Source organism: Octodon degus, unplaced genomic scaffold (genome assembly GCF_000260255.1).
Source record: "Octodon degus isolate 3935 unplaced genomic scaffold, OctDeg1.0 scaffold00020, whole genome shotgun sequence".
NCBI lineage: Eukaryota > Metazoa > Chordata > Mammalia > Rodentia > Octodontidae > Octodon > Octodon degus.
The window spans coordinates 21,875,861-21,884,588 of NW_004524596.1; the positions used below are offsets into that span (position 1 = coordinate 21,875,861).

At 42.0% G+C, this 8,728-nt stretch overlaps 1 pseudogene; it reads left to right on the forward strand.

Annotated features, from left to right (window-relative positions):
- Window positions 1–4,263: 4,263 nt before the first annotated feature.
- Window positions 4,264–8,453, forward strand: LOC105741707 (annotated as a pseudogene).
- Window positions 8,454–8,728: the final 275 nt, after the last annotated feature.

Here is an 8,728-nt window from a genome sequence, read left to right on the forward strand (position 1 = left end):
TTTCTTCTTTTCTCCATTCCTCCAGCCAGTTTCTCTTTCCCTTTAAGTTTCTTCTCATTTTACAATAGCTATTGTAGTTTGAATCCTATTTACACTTTCAGCTTCTCACACTAGGGAGACAATATGATGTTACAGGTGTACATCTGGTTTATTTCACTTATGAGTATGGTTTTGCATTGCATTCATTTACTTATAAAAATGTCCTGTTTATCCTTTTTATGGCACAATAGTGTTTCATTTTATAAAAGATAACACATTTTTTAACTCTTTCTTGGTTTATGGACGTCTGGTTTGCTTCCAAAATCTATTTATTATATATTGTGCTACTATAAATATGGGTGCACACATATCTGTGTAATACAATGTTTTTAATTATTTTGGGAAGATACCCAGACAGAGAATAAGTGGATTGAGTGGGATTTCTAATCCTAGTTTTTAGAAGAGTCTCCTCACTGATTTCCATAGAGATGGTACTCCAGAACGCAGACACCCAATCCCAAGGAGGCTGATTTGCCACTGTTTGTTGCTCTGCCATATTCCAAGAATTCAGGATACAATTTTCTTCACAGATCTTTCCTGGGTCCCAAGATCTATACCCTTCCTTTTTTCTCCCACAAGTTATTTTCCAGTGTCTGTATTCTTAATCTTGGAGCAGCTATTTTGATGTTCCTTGCCACTCTGCTATCTTACCAGAAGTTCCAAAATCTTGCTTTAAGGGATTCAAATGTGAAGTCCAGTTGGTTAGTGCTTGCCACTGTTGCCTCATAATGTGTTCCCTGGCACATGTGATGCTGCTCATCCATCATGAGCCTGCACTCAAAAATACAGATAGAGTGCACTCCTCTGGTGCATATGAGGATTTCTCTCTCATGTTTAGTGGGCACCACTACAATTCTTCTCACTAATGTGGTAGTGGGGTTTCAATCCAGGCCTGCTTCTTCACTGTTGGCCAAGACCCCAATATTTTTTCTTAGGTTTGCTTTCATGTGGGTCAGGTACCACTCAGGGTCTGCTCTCACATCAGGGCATGACTCTGCTCCTCTGGTGTAAGGCTGCTTTCTCCTAAGTGAGTGGAGTGCTGCTTCAGTCCTTTCTCTCACATAAGAGTTGGACCCCCATTCTTCAGCTATGTGCATATACTCTTTCATGCATGAGGGAGAAGAATTTTGCTCTATTCTGTTCTCCCAAGAATGGGCTGCTGTTTTAAGTCTACTCTCTCTGTGGGGGTGACATTCTAAATCTGCTATCTCATGTGGGGTAGGGCACCACTCTGGAAAAATAAAAAAATATTTAAAAAGCTGGTTCTTTGAGAGATTAAATAAATTCGATAAACCCCAGCTAACCTCATCAAAAAGAGGAAAGAAAAAAATTAAATTCAAGCAACGTGTAAGGAAAAGGGTGAAATTTCCACAGACCCTGTGGAAACTCAGAAGATCATCAATAAGTATTTTGAGAATTGTTATTCCCACAGAAACAAACACATAGAAGAAATGGACAGGTTACTAGAAAGGTATAAATAACCAAATTGGATCAAGAAGATATAATAACTCTCAATTACCCAATTACAGCCAATGAAATACAAAATGTAAAAATCACTGTGGACAAAGAAAGGTCTAGTCCTTAGGGATTCATAGCTGAATTCTAGAAGAAATTTATAGAATACATAATCCCAATATTCCTCAAACTCTTCAATCGCATTAAAAAGTAGAAAAGTCTGTGAAAATAATTCATGGAGGCAAATATTATACTGGTACCAAAAGAAGAGAAAGATGCAACTAAAGCAGAGAACTATAGGACAATCTCCCTCATGAGCATAGATGCAAAAATCCTCAATAAAATCCTAGCATATAGAATACAGCAAATCATCAAGAAGATCATACACCATGACTAGGTAGGATTCATCCTAGGGATGCAAGGATGGTTCAACATTCAAGAAACTATAAATGTAATACACTTTATCAATAGAGCAAAATCTAAAAACCACATGATCATCTCAATTAATGCAGAAAAGGTTTTTGACAAAGTCCAACACTCATTCATGTTCAAAGTCCTACAGAAAATTGGAATAGATGGCCTCTACTTCAACCTGATAAAAGCCATCTGTGATAATCCAACTGCTTACATAATTCTAAATGGGGAAAAACTGAAATCTTTTACTCTCAGATCTGGTACAAGATAAGGATGTCCTCTTTCACCACTCCTATTCAATATAGTTCTAGAATCATTAGCTACAGCCATTAGACAAGAGAGACAAATAAAAGGGATAAGAATAGGTAAAGAAGTTAAACAATCATTATTTGCAAATGATACTCTACTTGGAAGACCCAAAAAACTACACCAAGAATATAGTAGAATTAATGCATAAATTCAGTAGCATAGTAGGATACAAAGTCAATACCCAAAATTCAATATCATTCTTCTACACAGAAAACAAACACACTGAAAAAAAATAGGGAAACATTACCTCTTACAATAGCACCATGGAAAACGAAATACTTAGGAATTAATCTAACTAAAGAAGTAAAATATCATCTCAATGAAAATTATAATACTCAGAAAAAATAAGAGACCTTAGAGGATTTCAGAAAATGGAAAGATACTCCCTGCTCCTGGATAGGAAGAAGCAACATCATGAAGATGGACATACTCCCAAAATTATTACACAGATTTAATGCAGTTCCTACCAAAATACCACCAATATACCTCACAGATTTAGAGAAATGGTTTATAAAATTTATTTGTGTTGTGGTTGATACACTGGGTCAATTTGTCCGGATGACTCTGGGGTGCACTTCCAGCTGGTGGGTGTCCCACCCTGGGGCACAATTGGTTCTGCCCCCAGAGTGACTCAGCACAAAGAGACCCTATAAAGGGGTTGAGGAAGTAGGCAATGTTCCCCTTTGTCAGAGGAATTTCAGTCTTCACATTCGGCTTGGACTTCATCACCTGGCTTGCAGCTCTTCAGCCTCTGGCTTGGATCCTTCACCTTCTGTCCATCACAGACTCTTCAGCATTGGTCACAGATGCTGTGACCATTAGCTGATGAATAGAGACTTGCATGGAGCACAGCAGTGAGCGTCAGACCTTGGGACTGAATTCTTCAGTCTGGGGTGTGCAGCTGCCCTCTGCACACTCCCTCCTCTGACTCTGTGGCTGACTGTCATAAGCCAATCTTGTAATTCCTTATACATTGTATATCTTGTGTTAATATCTGTTCCTTATATTATATCTGTTCCTCTAAGTAAAACCCTGACCAATACAGAATATGATACCAGGAGTGCCTCTAGAGAAATAGAATATAATGACGGCATTTTTAAATGGCTTTAAGAGTGCCTGGAGTTGGCTCCGAGATTTGATGAGACCTAAAGACACCATGGTCTCTCCTGATCTTAGGAGCATACTGATACTCCTTGGCATGAGCTGCTTAAAGTAATAAGCTGAATGGATCCATTTGATTATCCTAATTCACCACTTGTGAGATGTCAGGAATTTAACGATTCCATACATAAAAATTTTGAACATCTTTGGCAGAGTAGGGAATATAATGATGCTCATTGGCTGGTCTGAACCTCAATGGACAAGCTTATGCAAGAAAATAAGGAGATCACAAATTCAATTTTTCGCCCTCAGACCCAGATAAAAAATTTAAAAGTTTCTAAGTGTTTCCTGACAGAAAATCTCCTTTCTTTTAGCCACAAGGCTGAGATTGCAGAAACCCAAATGCAGTCCCTTATAATTCGATTGGCTGAACTGCAACATAAATTAAATGCTCAGCTTCAAAGGATATCTGAAGCAAAAGTGAGGGTACTGATTGGGAAAGAATGGGATCCCATGAATTGGAATGGGGATGTGTTGGAGGATCCTGAGGAAGCTGAGGATGCTGAGTTTTTAGATGCTAATGAGATTATTTTGCCTGAGGAAGAGAATTCCCTGCCTTCATCCTCTGCAGTACTAGTGTCTTCTAATATATCTGGAGACATCAATCCTGTGTGGAACAAACAGGATAATGCTGTGACTCCTCAGGACCCACCCTCAGCACCCATTTTTGCCTCTGGGCCCATAACTAGGCTTCAATCATAGAAGTTACCTAAGGGTGAGATACATAACGTGATCCATGAAGAGATCCATTATTCTCCCAAAGACCTCCTTGAGTTTTCTAATTCTTGTAAGCAGAGGTCTAATGAGCAGGCATCGGAATGGATTTTACTAGTGTGGGGTAATGGTGGCAAAATCATACACCTGGATCAGGCTGAGTTTGTTGATATGGGCCCATTATGTAGGGATTCTGAATTCAATGTTGCAGCTCATGGAGTACAAAAAGTTGTTAACAATCTATTTGGCTGGCTGACAGAAGTATGGCTCAAAAGATGGCCCACTGTCAATGAGTTAGAGATGACTGATCTTTCATGGTTTACTATTGATGAAAAGATTCAGAGGCTTAGGAAAATGGGGATGCTGGAGTGGATCTGTCATGTTAAGCCTAACTCTTCATATCAAGATGATCCTGAAAACATACCCTTTACTAACACTTTGAGAAACAGGTTTGTGAGGGGAGCACCAGCATCCCTGAAGAGCTCTGTCATTACTCTTCTTTGCATGCCAGACCTTACAGTGGGGACTGCAGTTACTCTGTTAGAAAACTTAAGGGCAATGGGCTTAATTGGATCCTGGAATGGCGGAGGTCAACTGGAAGCAATTAAAACAGTGACCAGAATAATCTGACACTCATAGACCCATAGCATTGGCTGATTAGTCACGGTGTTCTCAAAAGTGAAATAGATAGGAAGACTACAAAATTTTTGCTAGATTTATATAATTGGAAGAATAATGGGGCAAAAAAAGAGACCTACTTCGAATCATGGTAATAGGCAATCATGGCCTCTCAACCAGTTCCCAGATTTGAGCCAGTGAACAGACCCAGAACCCCTTGAGTGATGGGGAGGCCAGGTCTCCTTGGGGAAGGATCCTAATGCCCCCACAATTTGTACAGTCAGTCATCCTCCTATCCTTCCCCAGAGGGACCTAAGGCCTTTTTGCCCAAGTGACTGTACACTGGGGAAAGGGGAATGATTAGACATTTTGGGAACCACTGGACACTGGTTCTGAACTGATACTGATTCCAGGGGAACCAAAACACCATAGTGACCCTCCCATAAGAGTACAGGCCTATGGAGGGCAGGTGATCAATGGAGTTCTAGCCAAGGTCTGACTCACAATAGGTCCAATAGGTCCTCGAATCCATTCTGTAGTTATATCCCCCTTTCTGGGATAAATATACTTAAAACTTGGCAGAATCCACACATTGATTCCCTAACCTTCCATGTTAAAGCTATCATGGTTGGAAAGGCCAAATGGAAGGCATTAGAGTTGCCCTTCCTTGGTAAAATAGTGAACCAAAAGCAGTACCGGATTTCTGGAGGAATCGCAGAGATCATTGCCTTCATCAAGGACTGAAAGGATGTAGGGGCTGTGGTCCCCACCACATTTCCATTTAATTCTTCCCTTTGGCCTGTGCAGAAGAAAGATGGGTCTTGGAGAATGACAGTAGATTACCATAAACTTAATCAAGTGGTAACTCCAATTGCAGCTGCATTACCAGATGTTGTTTCCTTGATTGAATAGATTAACACATCTCCTGGTAGTTGGTACAGAGCTGTTGAGTTGGCAAATGCCTTCTTCTCCATACCTATACATAAGGACCATCAGAAACAATTTTCTTTCAGTTGGCAAGGCCAGCAATATACCTTTACTGTCTTGCCACAAGGTTATATTAATTCTTCAGCCTGTTTCACAACTTAGTTCTTAGGGACCTTGATCGCTTTTCTCTTCCTCAAAATATCACACTAGTCCATTACATTGATGATGTCATGCTGATTAGGTCTCATGAGCAGGAGGTGACAACCACCTTGGATTTGTTAGTACATTATTTGATAGCCAGGGGATGGGAGATAAATCCCACAAAAATTAAGGTCCTGGGCCAGCAAGATAGCTCAGTGGTCTAAAGCACCTCTTTGGGCAAAATTTAGGCAGGCACAGGGGACCACAGTTCGATCCCTGGCACCACATACCATGTCAGCCCCACCCTCAGGGTGGGCTGAGCCAGAAAAAGAAATTCAAGGTCCTTCTATCTCAGTGAAGTTTCTAGGAGTCCAGTAGTGTGGCGCACATAGAGAGATTCCTTCTAAGGCAAAAGATAAGTTGTTGCATCTGGCTCCCCCTATGACCAAAAAGGAAGGCACAGCACCTAGGGGGCCTATTTGGATTTTGGAGACAACATATTCCTCACCTAGGTGGCTTACTCCGACCCATTTACTGAGTGACTTGGAAAGCTGCTAATTTTGAATGAGATCCAGAACAGGTAAAAGCCCTGCAATAGGTCCAGGCTGCTGTTCAGGCTGCTCTGCCCCTGGGACCATATGATCCAGCAGATCCAATGGTACTTGAAGTATCAGTGGTAGATAGGGATGCTGTTTGGAGTCTCTGGCAGGCCCCTGTAGGTGAATTGTAGCAGAAGCCTTTAGGATTTTGGGGTAAGGCTCTGCCATCATCTGTAGACAACTATTCTCCTTTTGAGGAACAGCTCTTGGCCTGTTACTGGGCCTTGGTGGAAACAGAGCACTTAACTATGGGACACCAGGTCACCATGAGACCTGAGTTGCCTATCATGGCCTGGGTATTATCTGATTCATCAAGTCATAAGGTTGGGTGTGCTCAGCAACAGTCTACAATTAAATGGAAGTGGTATATTCGTGATAGAGCCAGGGCAGGTCCAGAAGGGACAAGTAAATTACATGAGGAAGTTGCCCAGATATCTATGGCTTCTACACCTGCTATATTCCCTTCTGTTTCCCAGCATGCACCTATGGCATTGTGGGATGTGCCATATAATTAACTGTTGAAGGATGAGAAAACTAGGGCCTGGTTTACAGATGGCTCTGCACGCTATGCAGGCACCACCTGCAAGTGGACAGCTGCAGCGTTACAGCTCCTTTCTGGGACATCACTAAAGGACAGTGGTGAAGGGAAATCATCACAATGGGCAGAACTTTGGGCAGTGTACTTGGTAGTGCATTTTGCTGGAGAAAGAAATGGACAGATGTGCAAATATATACTGACACATGGGCCATAGCCAACAGTTTGACTGGATGGTCGGGAACTTGGAAGGAGCATGATTGGAAAACTGGTGAAAAAGTTATTTGGGGAAGAGGCATTTGGATAGACCTCTCCATATGGGCAAAATATATAAAAATATTTGTTTTCCATGTGACTGCTCACCAAAAGGCAACATCAGCAGAAGAAAACTTTAATAATCAAGTGGATAAAATGACTCAGGCTGTGGATAGTAGCCGACCTCCTTCTTCAGCCATCCCTATCATTGCTCAGTGGGCCCATGAACAGAGTGGCCATGGTACCAGGGATGGAGGCTATGCAGGGCTCAGCAACATGGACTCCCACTCACCAAGGCTGATCTGGCTACAGCCACTGCTGAATGCCCAGTATGCCAGCAACAGGGGCCAACACGGAGTCCTGATATGGCACCATTCCCCGGGGTGATCAGCCTGCGACCTGGTGGCAGGTTGATTATATTGGACCACTTCCATCATGGAAGGGATTGTGCTTTGTCCTCACTGGCATTGACACATTCTGGATATGGATTTGCCTTTGCTGCACATAATGCTTCTGCCAAAACTACCATCCGTGGACTTACAGAATGCCTTATCCACCACCATGGAATTCCACACAGCACTGCTTCTGACTGAGGAACACATTTTACAGCTAAAGAAGTAAAACAGTGGGCTCATGCTCATGGAATTCATTGGTCTTATCATGTTCCTTACCATCCAGAAGCAGCTGGATTGATAGAAAGGTGGAATGGTCTTTTGAAGATGCAGTTACAGGGGCCTTGGAGATGGCCCAGTAGAATAAGCACTTCCCCGAAGATGCAGTTACAGTGCCAGCTAAGTGGCAACAGCTTGCAGATCTGGGGTAAGGTACTTCAGAAGGCTGTATATGCTTTAAATCAGCACCCTTTGTGTGATACTGTGTCTCCCATAACCAGGATCCATGGGTCCAGGAATCAAGGGGTGGGAATAGGAATGGTACCACTCACCATTACTCCTAGTGATCCAGTAGCAAAATTCTTGCTTCCTGACCCCACAACCTTATCTTCTGCTGGACTAGAAGTCCTAGTCCCAGAAGAGGGAAGGATTGTACCAGGAAGCACAGCAATGATACCATTGAACTGGAAGCTAAGATTTCCCCCTGGTCACTTTGGTCTCCTCATGTCTCTGAGGAAACAAACTAAAAAGGGAGTCACAGTGCAGTCAGGGGTGATTGACCCAGATTATCAAGGGGAAATTGTATTATTACTCCACAATGGAGGAAAGGAAGAATATACATGGAGTGCGGGAGATCCCTTGGAACTCCTCTTAGTATTACCATGCCGTTATTAAATTCAATGGAAAATTGCAACACTGTAATATGGGCATGATGATAAATGGTGAAGAGCCTTTAGGAATGAAGGTGTGGGTCACTCCACCAGGGTAAGAACCCAGACCTGCTGAGGTACTTGCTGAGGGCCAAAGGAATACAGAATGTGTAGTAGAAGAAGATAGCTCTAAATACCAGCTACAACCCCATAATCAGCTATAAAAAAGGGGATTATAACTGTACTACTTCACCCCCTTATATGGTTCTATTATAATGTAATAGGGATAGATTTAGTACA